Consider the following 16,125-nt stretch of genomic DNA (forward strand, 5'->3'; position numbering starts at 1 on the left):
AGTATTTTCTAAAGATATTCCTGGAAATACTACTGCAAATGATCTTTTTTTAAATATTATATAATTAACCGTGTCAATGTTTGCATAACTTACTGAACCAATATTTCCCAAATCACCAATGCATCATCTTGCAAAATCATGCATGAATAAAAATCCATTCAAAGTGCAAGATTATTACAATGGATTTTAATGTAACAAAGGATAAACTGTTCACTGATACGGTTTCTGATTCCAAATTGCAGCTAACCCTTAAGAAATCATCCCTTGTCAAAAAGGAACCCTCCTACACTGTTGGTGGGAATGTAAGTTGGTGCAGCCACTATGGAAAACAGTAGGGAGGTTCCTCAAAAAAGTAAAAATAGAGTTGCCCTATGATCCAGCAATCCCACTTCTGGGCACATATCCAGACAAAACTCTAATTCAAAAAGATACATGCACCCCTATGTTCATAGCAGCACTATTCACAACAGCCAAGGCTTGGAAACAACCTAAGTGTCCATTGACAGATGAATGGGTAAAGAAGATGTGGTACACATATACAATGGAATACTACTCAGCCATGAAAAAAGAATGAAATAATGCCATTTGCAGCAACATGGATGGACCTAGACATTATCATACTAAGTGAAGTAAGTCAGAAAGAGAAAGACAAATACCATATTATATCACTTATATGTGGAATCTAAAATATGACACACGTGAACTTATCTACAAAACATAAACAGGGTCACCGACACAGAGAACAGACTGGTGGTTGCCGAGGGGGAGGGGGTTGGGGGAGGGATGGAGTGGGAAGTTGGGGTGAGCAGAGGTAAGCTATTATATATGGAATGGATAAACACCAAGGTCCTACTGTAGAGCACAGAGATCTATATTCAGTATCTTATGATAAATCATAATGGAAAAGAACATTTAAAAAAGAATGTATATATATGTATAACTGAATCACTTTGCTGTGCAGCAGAAATTAACACAACACTGTAAATCAACTATGCTTTAATAAAAGAAAAAAAAGAAATCATCCCTTGTCGAGTTTTGGTGGAGTATCAAAGAGTATCCACACTTATCTGAAAAAAGCTCTTAAAACATTCTTCTCTTTTCCAAGTACATATTCTCCACCTACTTCTATCAAAATATCACATAGCAGCAAAGTGATGCAGAAGCAAATGTGAAATCCAGCTGCCTGGATCTGGCAAAATCGATTTATTGTAGCTAGTTTTAAATGAATAAATGAATGGCTTTAAATTTCTCAGCTTTAATACCTAATACAGTAACTACCAATAGATATCACTCACGTAAGCACAAGCTCTTTGCGATCTGCAGTTATACTGAAGTGTATAAAGGAGTTCTGAGAATAATAAGTTTGAGAACCACACTAAGGTATTTATCAAAATTTGATAGAGTACCATTTAATTCGCCAAGCATATTATAAAAAATAGATGCTTGTGCATTAATTCTAATAGCGGTACCCTGAGTCCATTATCACTTTACACATCAAACCTCCAAGACCTAAACTAAACTCAGTCACAACTTCCAAGCTCACCGTTTGCAAGGAGAATTTCTGAACAAGAATTAGGAAAAAGGAGTCACCAGCTTCACCTATGAAGACAGCTTTTTATTACTTTAATTTTCAATCTGATTTTTTATATTTTAATTGCATATTTTTATATACAGCAAGAAAGAAGAGAAACTTTGCATTAAAAATACAGTCCTAACCCCCTTCCCATTTGCTAGCCTCCCCCTCCCCATGCCTGCAGCCTTTCTGCCAGACTCAGGAGAGCAGCAATTCACGAATCGGGTGATAAGTCTGCATCTTACTGCATCTTTCTGTGTCTGAACTTTGCAGAGTCTTTTGCACCTGAATAGATACTGAATGTGGAGTATACCCTCACCGGAGATTTGGAGTTGGTTTAAAATACTTCTGTTGCGATAGGGAAATTACCAAAGATTACAGTATTGAAAGAAGCAAAGAGATGTTTCCATTTCTTCCTCCGTAGTAGGAAAGGATTGGAGAAGAGTCATTGCTCGGAGTGCTTCTGGCACAGCGTTTGAAGATCCCAGAGACCCAATATATTCCACAGACAGACGGCAGGGTCAGGGAGTCAACGGCTGGTCTAATGCAGGCTTATTTACCAGGTATAGGTGTGTAGACTTTGTGATACATGTTTGGACGGTAGTAACAGAGAATGCTGAATGTCACACAGGCTTCTGACACAGAAGATGGAACTGAAGGATGTTTGGGATCATTTTGCTGCACCCCAAATAAACGCACAGCTTGCTAAAATTCATACACGTTCTGTGCCTACAATATTTACCAATCTGTGAAATGCATTATTGAACGCATTTCAACGCAAGGTGTAAATCTGCTTTTCGATATATTACAACTTCAGAAAAGCTTGTCCCTTCCTACTCATTCTATTTACAGCAGAAATGTGAATTTTATTGATAGAACTATTTTTTGCACTGCCATGGATTCCCCCCCTTCAAATATCAACACAGACAAACCCTGAAGATGAATAAATAAGAAACACTCCTTGACTTGAATCACTATCACACGGTCTTGGGGATGGTACCTCCACGCAGTCTCAGCAGCAGACCTCAGCTCTGAGTCCCAAGAACCCTGCTATTTCTTTCTTTTTTTTTTTTTGCGGTACGTGGGCCTCTCACTGCTGTGGCTTCTCCCGTTGCAGCGCACAGGCTCCGGACGCGCAGGCCCAGTGGCCATGGCTCACGGGCCCAGCCGCTCCACAGCACGTGGGATCCTCCCGGACCGGGGCACGAACCCGCGTCCCCTGCATCGGCAGGCGGACTCTCAACCACTGCGCCAGCAGGGAAGCCCAAGGACCCTGCTATTTCTCATTTTAGGTCTCTCTTGGGGAAAAGCTGCCAGGTTCACAGAAGATATGTAGAATCAATAAAAGGGGCCCTGAACAATCTCACTTGTCAGTTCAAAGTGCCCATGGGCCTCGCAGCCCCTTTCCTCTTCATGTATCTGATTTTCTCTCCACTAAACGCCTCATGGGAAAAGATATTTTTTTCCTCCAAAATATGGCTATCAATTTCGGGTAGCTAAGTAATAAATTCGCCTAAAAGTACCTTTCCAGAATGTGGTGCAGGCAGCCAATGAAGGTTTCTCATTAAGCGTTCCCAGAAATGAAAATTTAAAACGTTACTTTTTGTTTCCAAAAATTATATTTATGGCCCTGACTACATTATATAGACCTAAACCTTAGGTTGTTTGGTACCTTACAAAAACATTGTAGATGGGCCACATAATTCTCATAATTAAAAATAATTCATATGTTTTAAAAGTCATAGACAGCATCTCTACAACACATGTGGAAAACCAAGTAAATACGAATAAAACGCTTTCCTTTTGTTACTGCAATGGTTTGTATATTATGTGGTCCTATTTTAATATAAAACCTCCACCTGAGGCCAACAGAAGTGTGATGAGATGCCCACGCACGGAGAACAGAAATGGATGACGGTGCCCCATATTCCAGGGCCAGACTCACAGCTAAAAGGGCAACGTGCTGCTCTAAGAAGGATCATTTCTCCTTGCTCTGTGCCCTGTTCCTACTACTTGGGCAGAAGTTCCGTAAAGTTCCTCGCTCCCACCCCGTGAAGGTACCTCTACTGACACTTTTAATTAAGAGTCTGCTCACAGCAAAATCTCAGTGCTGTCCTCATCTGGGTCCTAGCAGATGGCCCAAAGTAAGAGTTTTGTTCATCTGCTTAAAATCAATTTTCTGTAACACATAATACTGTGGACAACTGGTGAATGAGAAAAACAAACTAATAAATGGACGGCCAAACACAGCTGGTGTGGAGCAGTGAACCTACCTGAGAATCTGGCTTCATTTTCTCTCCTTCCTTTTTACAGTGCCAAGGTCAACAAACAAATCGGGAGCCCATCTGAGAGAGAGCCCAGTGACAGCACATCCTACGAGCGCTGCCCTGATTCTGCCCTCTGCCCAGAGGCAGTGGCTCAGAGGGCAGGGGGTCCGCTGGGAGGGTGGCGGGAAGGGAGCCCAGGCCGCTGCTGGCATAGCGTCAGGGAGAACCAGCCCCACGGACGCTGAAAGGGATTCTGAGTCCCCTGGAAAAGGGGCGCTCGGAGGGCCTCGTGAGTCCTTAGCCTATAACCAGGGGCAAAGGCACCAAAGCTTGTGGTGGTGGAAACTGGCCCACACTTGCTAATCTTTTCCCCCAGCTTAACTGAGGTGTGATTGACAAGTAAAAATTGTAGATATTTAGTTTGCACAGCATCATGTTTTCTAAGGATGATCTAATGGATGTATGGGTTATGAAATGATTCCCCCACTCGAGGTGATGAATACATCCATCGCGTCACGTCATCACCTTGTTCTGCGTGGGGTGAGAACACCGCAGAGCTACGCTCTCAGCAAATTCCAAGGATGCGACACAGATATTACCTATAATCGCCATGCTGGGCAGCAGGTCCCCAGAGCACGTTCCTCTTATAACTTGCTGGTATCTTTTCACTTGCTACTTCTCTAGGCCAGACTGCAGCCCCTCATCTCCTTCTTCAGGTCCCTAAACGCCGCTTCTAAAATTGGCATGAATTCAACAAAAGTGTTTGGATGGAGCCCACCGTACGAAAAGTTAGATTTGTTTATTCGTGTCTGTTCTATTATCAAACATCAAGTCAATACCTTCTGTTTTATTAACGAAGAGTGTTAGACAGAATATATACCTACAGTTGTGTTGAAGATAAAGCACCTCTTCTATTCAACAGTGAATGTTTCTCTTTTTGCTTGACTCCAGATGCATCTCCTATGTATAGAGGAATCCAAGCATTATATTTTTCTGAAGCCATGTAATTCTCTAAAAATTTTGTTTCTTAACATTTAATTCACCATTTCCCACTTAGCATTACTGATGACTTACACCTGGCTTTTGAAACTCCAGTGCTGCTCAATATTAACCCTGTCTCTTAGGGAAGCAATAAAACACTTAGCTGTAGTGACAAAGTGGTATAAAGATAATAAAAAGAAAAAAATAGTAAAGATACTGGGCAGGCAATGAATTTCAAAAATCAATTAAAGAATCAATGCCATTTTCATTTTGTCACAAAAATCCTGAGTGAGAGACAACGTGAGATCAAAAACTCCCTGGCTTTATTGGCATTTCTGACAAAGGTAATTAAATGAAATCCCTCTACTGACTGTCTGATAACAGCAAGAGTAAATCGCTGTTTGGGATTTGGTATGCGTTTTATTTCAGCAAGATGCTTAATGGTGTTTTCATCAGTAGCTGCAGGCAATGGAAAATGCCTCATGTCCTGAGCCCAGCATTTGTTAAGTATCTTAACTCACTTAAATATGATTTATGTCATTTGATAGAAACCATTACTTTGATTATTTTTTAAAAGGTTTCACTGTCTTATCATTCATTTTACAGCTAGAAACATATCAGCAAGTCACTTTTTTTATCTGATCTTATCTGGGACGAAGTACACCATTTCCTAGCCTAGGCAGCCAACTTGAAGCAGAGGTACACACGATAGGAAGAGCCCATTTTTTTCAAAACCCCTCATCTTATGAGGTTTTGATTTGAAGTTGAGTCATAATGACCAGAAAACCAAAATGCAAAACAGAACATGACTTTTTTATAAGAAAATAAGCACACAGCATTCATCAATGATAGATAACTCCTGTTCTCTTTTGCACCAAAATTACCCATTGTCCTATTTTGTTTTCCAATTTTCTTGTTATTATGACTCCACCCAAAGTCATAATGCTTTGAAATTTCCAATTTTTCAACCACATGAAACACTGAAGACTAAAAGCTATGAGGGGACAAGATCTCCTTCTCATGCCAAATTCTAGTCCTAGGAGGCCCAGATTTGTTCAGTTAAGAATTTTTTGAACAATTCCTGCTCTTTGGCAGAGAAGGAGGGGGAGCGTCTGAGCAGAAGACACGCCCCTACAGAAGGCGCTGCCGCCTCGTAGGAAAAATACACAGCAGGCATGCAAGAGAGAGTTGTTGAAAAACTTGAAAGCACACACACAATAACTTGGAGGGTAATCAGAAAAAATGACGTGATTAAAATAGTGTGCATGACTGCCAAAAGAAGAGAGCATTAAGAAATGACCAGAAAAGGGGGGCTTCCCTGCTGGCGCAGTGGTTGAGAGTCCGCCTGCCGATGCAGGGGACGCGGGTTCGTGCCCCGGTCCGGGAGGATCCCACATGCCGCGGAGCGGCTGGGCCCATGAGCCATGGCCGCTGAGCCTGCGTGTCCGGAGCCTGTGCTCCGCAACAGGAGAGGCCACAACAGTGAGAGGCCCGCGTACCGCAAAAAGAAATGACCAGAAAGGGTAATTTAAGATTTTCTTGGAAGAGGTGACTCGAGAACTAATTAGAGACACAGCATTAGGAAAAGAGCGGAAGATCGGGCCGGAAGTGAAAACTCAGAAGTCGCGTTTCTTCAGGAGAAGGATGGGGGGCCGGGCCCCACCCCAGCTCAAAGGAAGTGTGGACTCAGGGAGGAAAGCGACCACCAGCATCCTACTTGAGGCTGAGGCTGAGGCTACGCACTCACTCACAGCAAGGCCAGCGATCATCTGAAGATACCCTGGCCACTTCTTCTCACCTGGGCACTGCTACTTCTGGTTCAACAGCCCAGCACTATTAAAAGGCATTCTTGGACAAGAAGATTAAACTATGAAGTCCACCGCATGTGCAGAACACAAGCCTTGGCCTTGAAGGATGCCTTACATTAATGCTAGCCTAGGGCAATAACCTACAGACAAAATGACCCTCAGTGCTCCACTGTCAAATCGAACACTGGAGAGCAGATTCTCCATTTATGCTTATGTTCTCAATGTTTCAATTTATAACCATCAAGATTTTAACAGAACAAGTGACACTCAGTATACATCTTTTTAAGTTTACATATGTCCCAAGGAATAAATTTAAACAGAGGTAAGCTCTATTCATGTGTTGCTGGGTACAGTTTCTCTCTTGCTTTTCCAGTGGGCTAAATTATAAATGCTTCAAAGGCAGACACTATCTACTATTTTTCCATCCCATTGACAGCATTTAATACATAATGCTCAACAGGTTTTGAGGTTTGGCCTAATGTTGCCTTCAACATGCATTTGAAGGGACTTCAACTTGATCTAATCATACATAACGTTGTCGTAAAACGTACAAAATTCACCTCTACAAGGTGATAGAACATCTGATCAATCAAAGAATATACACGCTAAAAACCTTATCTAAGAAATGTTTTTTCACTGATAGTACACTTATGAATCAAATTATACTAGATTTTTGAAGCCTTTGAAAAAAAATTTCACTATTATCATTTCATCTTCTTACACACTTTGTACCCAGAACCTGTCACTATGGCAACCTGTCTGGATGCCCCTCAGTCAAGAGTGGTCCACGTGTTCTGATTACGTCCTACAACGCGGAATAAAATCAAACCACCAACCTGCACACCAGGCTGTCTGAGAGTCCTTTGTTGACGTTGGGTTTCAGTTATTATCAGCCAATGCAGGATAGACACAGAGTAATTCCACAACTAGTTTCATGACTTAAACTTTAGTTTACATTTTTAAATGTATTACTGGCTAAATTATGCCAGCTGTTTACAGTTGACGCTTGGACAACTTGTGGGTTAGGGTTGCCAATCCTCCCGATCCGAGGTTCCACATCCATGGACTCAAACAACCACGGTGGGGTTGTGCAGTAGCATAATATTTACTATTGAAAAAGCTGCACGTAAGTGGACCCGTGCAGTTCAAGGGTCAACTGTACCCTTCTTAAGGCTCTCAATTTTTCACTACAATCACAAAAATCTAACCAATGAGAAATCAAATTGAATATTCCAGTAAAAGAGAAATAAAACTGTCTTTTTTAATGCTGGCATGAGATTAAATGGTCAAAACAGATGACACCCAAGAAGGGAAACTAGTAACGTTGCTCTGAAAGAATTCAATGCAAGCGCCTGATTCATAAGTCGGTTTTTTTGGTGTTTCGTTTTTTTTTTTTTAATGTGAATGGCAGCTTTGTTCAACATGTTTAAATTTATTTCAAATGAATAAAATCAGCATTCCGAGTGTTAAATGTTAAAAATATCCTCAATATTGATTCATGGTGTTTGTTCAAATAAACTTCTATTATCAGCAAAGTCACGATCCCTTTAATATGCTACATAAAATAATAAAAGGAAAACAGTGTTGAAGAATATACACAAAAGTGAAATCAGATTCTAAACAGGAATTCCATGTTTTTACTTTTTTCTTGTCTGTATTTGCTAATAATTCTACATGAAAATGAATTGTTCATAGTTTGATAATGTATGTTTAATGTTAAAACATGAGATATAGAAGAAAATTCAACTTAAAAAATACAATTAATGCCAACTATATGTGCCTGATGCCAAGAAAAATGAAAATATAAATTCAAACTCCTGCTTCACAGGACCTGAAACCTCTGCTAGAAACCATGATGAGACTGGAGAATAACAGTAATAATAGTAGCTATAATTAACTCTCAACGCACTGTATATGTCACTTTACGACTTTATACTGACTTCACAAGTTAGAAACTATCCCAGTTTTCCAAATGAAGAAACTGAGGCTCAGGGAAGTGAAACTGCCTTCACGACACGGTTGACATGTGTCCAAAGTCTACACTCTTCATCCACTGTGTTTGGTAAAACATTCCCATTAAAAGAGCAAGTAACACCTACACCAAACAAATGATAAATTTTCCAGAGAATCACTGGACACGAAAAGCCAAGTGGATGTTACTTAAATTTACAGGGACATCACGGGGAACACACACTATGATCTTTCCAGCACAGGCTGGTCACTGAGAGTTCCTTCCAAAGGATGGAATGCCAGGTAAAATTGATTACACTGATTTCAACGAGAGTTAAGAGTGGGAACAACCCAGTGTCTACTTTCCAATTGGAAAACATGTACTTTCATTATTTAGCTTAAATATAAATAATATAAACATCGTTTTAAACATAGATATACTTTTCGAGAACTTTCAAATCCATTGTCTCAACTGATTCTTCCGAGGTAAGTAAACCTGTAAATGTGTAAAATAATTGTTGATTGAATGAATGAGGTGCAGAGGTAAAATTACTTAACAAAGGACACCTGCATATGAATAGAGGCACTAAAACTGGAATTTGTGCTCTTTTATGTGGCTGCATGCACATCTGCATGTTAGAAATATATTCACAAACAGAACTGTAGCTCACGTGTGTGCTCTCTCCCCAGACACTGTCAGGATTCTCCTACGATTCGTTATTTCTAATAACATAAATAAAAAGCATAGCATCGAGAATATTTTATCCATATTAGCTCTAATCCTGGAGCTAATATGGATAAAATATTGATTTGGTTATAAACTATCGAACAACAAACTTGCAGCAGAGGAAACTGAGGCTCTGAAACATTAAGGGGTTTTCCCAAGGTCACACAGGGTGAGTGACAGATGAGCGTACAGCTCTAGGCCCATCTGATGTCAAATCCCAAGTGGCTTCCATAGGCTGGTTTTGATTAGGTAACCTTCCCAAATATTACTATTTATGGCCCAAGTTTTTTTGTTTGTTTTGTTTTGTTTTATTTTTATGGGGTGGTGAGGAGTCTAAGTGAAATTAGGAATAAATAAATAAAATCTGATGCACTCAGACAAAAATCATTATGACCACTTAATCATTTAACAAGTAACAGAGAGATCTTGACTCTACCTAGGACACAGCTCCTAGAGTGCAACACCACAGAGCCAGACGCGCCTCCACCGGCCACGGGGGGCCAGCTGCCTGGCCAGAGCCCTGCCTTCCCAGGGGGCCATGAGCCTCGTGGCCACGGGGAGCCTGCCCTCCTCCGGTGCCCTCACCCTAGGGACACGTTCCATCCTGAGCCCCATGGCAGGGAGGGTGTGGGTTCCCTGACTTCCTGGACAGCCCAGGTGAGTGTCTCGGGTGCCTGATGGCAGATGACTTGGGGGGCAGTCACCTGATACAGGACCGTAAAGGAGTCTTCCCTGCCCTGTTTATTATCTGCCCTTACAGTGGATCCATCCACCTGCTTGAAGTGCCTTAGCGTCTCTTTTCCTCTGAGTCCGTTTTCTGCCTCTGGGGAACAGAGCGATGGTGTATGATGGAGATGATGTTCTACTTCTAAAAAGCACCTGACAAGGTTTTGGAATCCTCTGATTATCTTATAAGGTCTGTCTTCAGAAGAGGAAACAGAAAACTACAGAATCTGTTGATACCAATCTTCCTTTCATTATCTTCATAAAGCCTTTCATCTTCTTTTTCCTATTATTAAAAAAATATATAGTAATCAACTATCTGCAAGAAGGATATTGTCAAATAAATTCCCAACCTTCCCTATCTCCTCTCACCTTCCTGGTTGGGTCAAGTTCTTTCTTATTGTAAATAGCACTCAGGACTTGGGTCTCAAGCCTTGACCCCCATCCTTGCTGCCGTGTCTGCGGTCTCGTGCCTCCTCTTTCCCTTCCATTTCATCGAGCACTGCCCCTCTCCCCTTCTAAACTCTTTGTTTCCTATGTGCGTCTTGCTCCATATTTTTATACCAAATACAGCCTATTACATCGTCGGTTGCATCCTCGGTTGCAGCTTGATTTTTTTCAGCTGATATAATATTATGGAGCCCTGACCCTCAGTACACATGGGTCTACCTTACTGTTTATCCAGCTGCAGTGTTTTCCATTGTGTGGATGGAGCATATATTAATCAACCAACCCCAAAGGGTGAATATCTCATTTGTTTCTAGTTTTTGTTATTTATGAGTACATTTGTGGACTATTCCCAGCCATGGAAATGGTTAAAAAAATATGTGCAGATTTACTTTTAATAGAAAGAGCAAAATTCTCTTCCCAAAAGGCTGCACCAATGTACACTTTGGCCCTGTTGAGAAGCATCACTGCCTTCCTGCCTCTTCCCAGCGCTGGACATCGTCAATCCAAGTTTTAAAATAAACTCATTGTTTATATTTGCATTTCTTTAATTAGGAATAACATGGATATATTTTCTTACATCTTTTGGAGGTTTGTATTCTTCTCTGTGCATTTCCTATTTGTCTCATTTGCTTTTCTTTCATAGGGTTATATTGATGGCTTAGGGAGCGCTTTATAAATTAAGAAAATTTAATTTGTGTTGCAAACGGTTTCTTCCATACTTTGTCTTTTGACTTTATGGTATTTTCCAAAGAGAGTTTAGCTTGCCTGTAGAGAAAGGTCGAGGCTTTGATTACTTCTTAAGACACGGTCTCTGGCGATTCACTGACTGTTCAGCTGTGGTTTTAGTCCTGTCTACCGGGAATCACTTCGCGGTCCTGGCTTTGCCACAAGCCCGCCTCTGGGCCGGAGTTCTTCACGCTGCCCCTGAAGCTGCCACCACAACTACACGCTAGTTGCCTCCTGTGCTCGAGGTGCTTGATCAGATTCAAGACCACATACTCCTGCGTGCCAGGCGGTGTGAAAGGTGCTCAGAAGACAGTAGAATGAACTCTTCCTTCACGAAACTTAATCCATCACAGGAAACAGCACAGAAGGAGGTAGAAAGTGCCGAGATAATCTCCCTCAAGCACCCAAAATGTTAAAGTCAATCTCTCTCCCTCTTTGCTTCGTGAATACATAAAATTACCCATGAACGTTTTATATGTGTAACCTTTTTGAAGGTAGGAAAAGCTAAAAACCGATTCAAATGTTGATAACCCAGATCTCAGAGTCAGATTAAAAGGCTTAGAGTCCCAGAGGCCGGACCACTCCTGCGCAAACCTGCCTGCAGACGGGAATCCCTGCCAGGCTTGGACAGCCCTAAACACATGGGCCGCAGAATCATCTTCACGGCCCTTTGGAAAGGGACTGAATCTTTTCAAAATTTTTACACATTGTTTTACAAACTTAGCAGGCAGCTTTAATTAAAAAGGGCTGCTTGCTCATAAACTGCCTTACAGTCAATGGATCTAAACAAATCAGGCACTAAAAGGACTGGAGAAATTGCAGTCTACCTCAATGCAGACAGTGTTCACCCAATTTAATTAAAAATGTGCGTCAGGAACGCAGTTTGAAATAGGTAAAGGGGAAAAGTACACATGTCATCTTTATAAGGTCACATAAAGTTTCAAATTAGTTAATTGATGTCGGTAACATTCCATTTTTTAAGAAGGAAAACATTATTAAAGTGTCAGATATCGGCAGAGTTGTCCTGACTGTGTAATTAACACATTTAAAGCGTTCTGAGAATGAAGGAATGTCACAGCACGGGTCCACTTTGGTGTTTGATTTTGATCTCACCCAATTCTGTGCCCGTGACATACATAATGACCAAATAAATGCACTTGTCTGAAATTCCCTGGGCCGGGGTGAGTGGGATCTGCTCCTAATACCTGCATCTACATAGCGCCTTTGGTCGGAGGTTGTTTTAAATGCATAAATGACAGCAGAGTCGGGTCTGGAGGAGGGGAAACGGGGAAACAGTGCTTAATGCTCACAGAGGTTCTGTTTGGGAGATGAAAAAGTTTGGCTGTAGATTGTGGTGATGCTGTACAACACTGAAAAGGTACCTAATGTCCCTGAATGTAATGGCACTATTGAATTTTTTAAAGTACACTTAAAAACAGTCAAAATGGCAAATTTTATGCTGTATAGAGTTTACCATTAAAAAATCCTAACAAAATGAAACAGAAACCCTTGTGACCCAACATCATAAAATATGTATTTTTAAAGAATGTTCATAACAATATGCTGTCTTACAGCTTCGCAAGGTCATTACCATTTTACCCCAAGATCATATCCTTCAGTTTAAGCAACTTAGTCACAGGTAACGTGAAGCAAGTCCACAAAATTTATGAAGTACCTACTGCACATAAGACACTGTCCTAGACACCGTAAGGATGTATATCTGCCCCTTAAGGATTTCACCATCTGTCTGGGAGAGGTGGTCAAGCCAGAAGCCACATACCTGAGAAATCGATATCTTCAATGTCATATAAATATCACAGAATCAATTTTTCAAGTGAACAGACAAATGAAATGCCAAATAAAACCACAGTTCACTGAGAGACACAGATCACTGTGGCCTATCGGCCAGGCAGTGTTAATTGAGTACTGTTTCTTTTTATTCGTATTACTAGCTACTGCCGTGCTTATACAATGCTTGCTCTCTTTCTGAGCCCATAAAGCATGGGCTAGATTTTGGGGCCAACGACCTTCAACCCCACGGGGTGTTTCACACCAGCGAAGTTTCTGTTCAGCTCCTGCTGAAGCAGAGACGGCGTCCTGTGGACCTGACAGAACTAAAACATCCTGGAGAGTCACACACCATGAAACCCGTCCTGAACGTCACAGAGCACCTGTCTTGGGAGGGGCAGACCAGGAAGCATGACGCAGGGGACGTCTCCTCTGAGGAATCAGATACGTGGTTCTCTGGGGAGGAAACACAAACTTTGGAATCGTTCAAAACTGGGTTCAAAGCCAAGCACCCTGCCTCCTAACTGCTGGTGCGGCAGATTCCCTCTCAGATCTCTCCACCTCACTGGTTTTGAGTCTATAAAGCGGGGATTGATACCACCTGGAAGACTGATATGTGGGTGAGCTGGGACGTGAGTGACAGGGGCCAGCACGTGCCCAGCCCACAGCAAAGGCTCCGTGAAGATGTGTCTGCTCGATCCAGCCCTTCTGCCTGACGTAAGTCATCCGTGTTTGGGCAAGAGAAGGAGGCCCAGTTGCTCCTTATCACCTTCCTTCCCCAAAAGCTTAGGTTCTTAACCCAGATATCTGCAAACGAGGCGCTTGGATTTGCCATTATTCCAATGATACTGCTGACATTTGATTCACGCTAAGAAGTTAAGTCTACTGACTGATGTCAGCTGCTAATGCACAAGATGCTCCCAGAGGCCCGAGGAGCTATATTTACAGAACAAGTCAGCAAAGCATAGATGATGAATGTCCACAGCCAGTGTGCACAGATACCCAAGGGACAGTAAAAACTCAGTGCAGGCAAAAGACACCAGTGCCATATGTCCATTAAAACGCGGCATTCGGCTACTGCATGCCTGAGTCATAACAGCACCCTTTCGTCCACGGCCCCGAAGCAAGCAGGTGACCTTTGGCCCCTGACACCCAGTGCCCCGGGACCACCGCCTTCCCACCCGCAGACACGGTCTTACACTCGTCAGCCGCCGTGAGCATCCTTTTGTCCCTCCACATTTGAAAGGCTTCCCTAACCATCCAGACACAGAGAGTGTACCTCTCCCTGAACACTTCCTCCTGGTCAGAAATATTTAAGACTATAAGGAAGGAAAGAGAATCGTTTGAAAGATTATTTCCTCTAACTGTCTGTTTCAGATCATAAACTCCTTTCATGTTGAAAAACCCGAACAAACTTCCTAAGGACCCACGTCCTTTCCCACAAACCCCCTTTCCAAGGTGGGCAAGACCCAGGAGCTGACTGGGCTCCCTCTTTTTAAACGCGGAGCCAGGATGCTGCGGGGCACGTCTCAGAGCAGGAGAGGCTCACTTGCAACGCCATCACATCCACAGATTTCTTCAGAGTCTGTCATCAGAACAGATTCAATAGCCCAGATTTGTTACATGACCTCCTGCCTGGAGCCAAAAATCTAAAAGCAAGAAACCACCTTGAAAAGAAAATCCAGAGACAGAATTTTAAAAACAAGCTCCCAAAAGTCTGCTTCTTAGCTACATGAATTGTATATTTAAAGTAAATTTTGTCTTGAATGTTTTCACCACACACACACACACACACACACACACACACACACACACACGGCTATGTTAATTAGCTTGATTACTGCGCTTATCTCACAATGGATACGTATATCAAATTGTGCACCTTAAAAATATACAAGTTTTAGTTGTGAAATATCCCTCGACTAAAGAATTTAAAGTAAATTTTGTTTTCCCAATACACATATTTTACACAGATTAGTCACGTGATCTCATCACGTACCATGGAAAGACATGCTTCCCGCGTTGACGGCACACGTAAAGCAACTGGACAAACACAAACCACACAGCGCGTTCTGCGCTAGCTCGTGCTGCCATCTATACAGCGTGTGCTGCACGTGTCCGCAGCCCAGACGTGCCGTCTACACAACGCTGACTACCCACAAAACCAAGGTCCAAGGTACCGGGACAACGGAGCCTCCCCACGCCTGCTGCCATGGTTCCCCTGTCCTTCCTTCCTCTCCTTCCTCCCCCTCTAAAAATATATCTTGAAAGATGTTGGAAAAAAGAGCTTTTCAGTCTGTGACTGGAAGTATAGTAAAAGGTGGCAAAGACTAGTGTAGAAGCCACGAAAACTACCGTAATTTCTGACACACAAGAGACCTGATGTGAGGTACAGCCTGCAGAAGAGGAACACTCTGGTCCAACCCTGTGCTGATTCGTATCCTGGAAAGACTTGGCTCTCTGACCCCTTCTCCATCAAACAAGAGCTCCACCCAACGTGTTAAAAGGATAAAAAGGCGCCTTAGCCTGAAGCCCTCAAGTACAAAATAAAAGTAGAATTCACTCACCTCGTTGCTTTCAAAATTAGGCATGTGACCGTGTGTCTCTTCTTTCACTGTCTCGGCTGGTTTCTGGGGAGAAAATGCGCCACGTGTTAGATTTAGTCGCAGTCAACCTGTGTCAAAGTCCTTTAAAGAAGCAGAGAGCGCGTGAAGCCACGTGACTTTCTGACCATTTCTACAGGTAAAGCTGAAAGGTCACCAGTGTTTCCACAGTGGTTACTTCAAGTCCAAGGCTGCGTCTGCTCTGCATTTTTACCTGTGGCTCCTCCAGCCAAGGGCCAGCCTGAAATGGAGCGGGACCTATAGTCTTTCCCCATCCGCGTCCTCCGGCTGCCTTGTCTGCAGGAAAACTCTAGCCAAAGAATAACTTTAACCAGAGAAGTGAGAAAATGCAAAGCAAAGGAAAACAAACAGGACAAAATAATAATAGTTTAGTCATTAGCAGAGTCGAGGACCTTTAGTCCCTCCTCAAGGGCTATAGATAATAATGTGAGCCATGTCCTGGGAGCCGTCTTGTAGACACTGAAAACCCCACCAGGTGGGAGAAGTGAACTCCACGATGACCAGACTG

At 42.4% G+C, this 16,125-nt stretch overlaps 1 long non-coding RNA gene across 1 annotated transcript in view; it reads right to left on the reverse strand.

Moving 5' to 3' along the window:
- The window catches only part of LOC307196601, a 62,082-nt gene that overhangs the window by 39,645 nt on the left and 6,312 nt on the right, over nucleotides 1–16,125 (reverse strand). Inside the window, exon 2 of the long non-coding RNA XR_013831182.1 lies at nucleotides 15,561–15,623. This is a non-coding gene — a long non-coding RNA (uncharacterized lncRNA). The remainder of the gene's footprint in view (nucleotides 1–15,560; nucleotides 15,624–16,125) is intronic.

This window comes from Stenella coeruleoalba, assembly GCF_951394435.1.
Source record: "Stenella coeruleoalba genome assembly, chromosome: 13".
Lineage (NCBI taxonomy): Eukaryota > Metazoa > Chordata > Mammalia > Artiodactyla > Delphinidae > Stenella > Stenella coeruleoalba.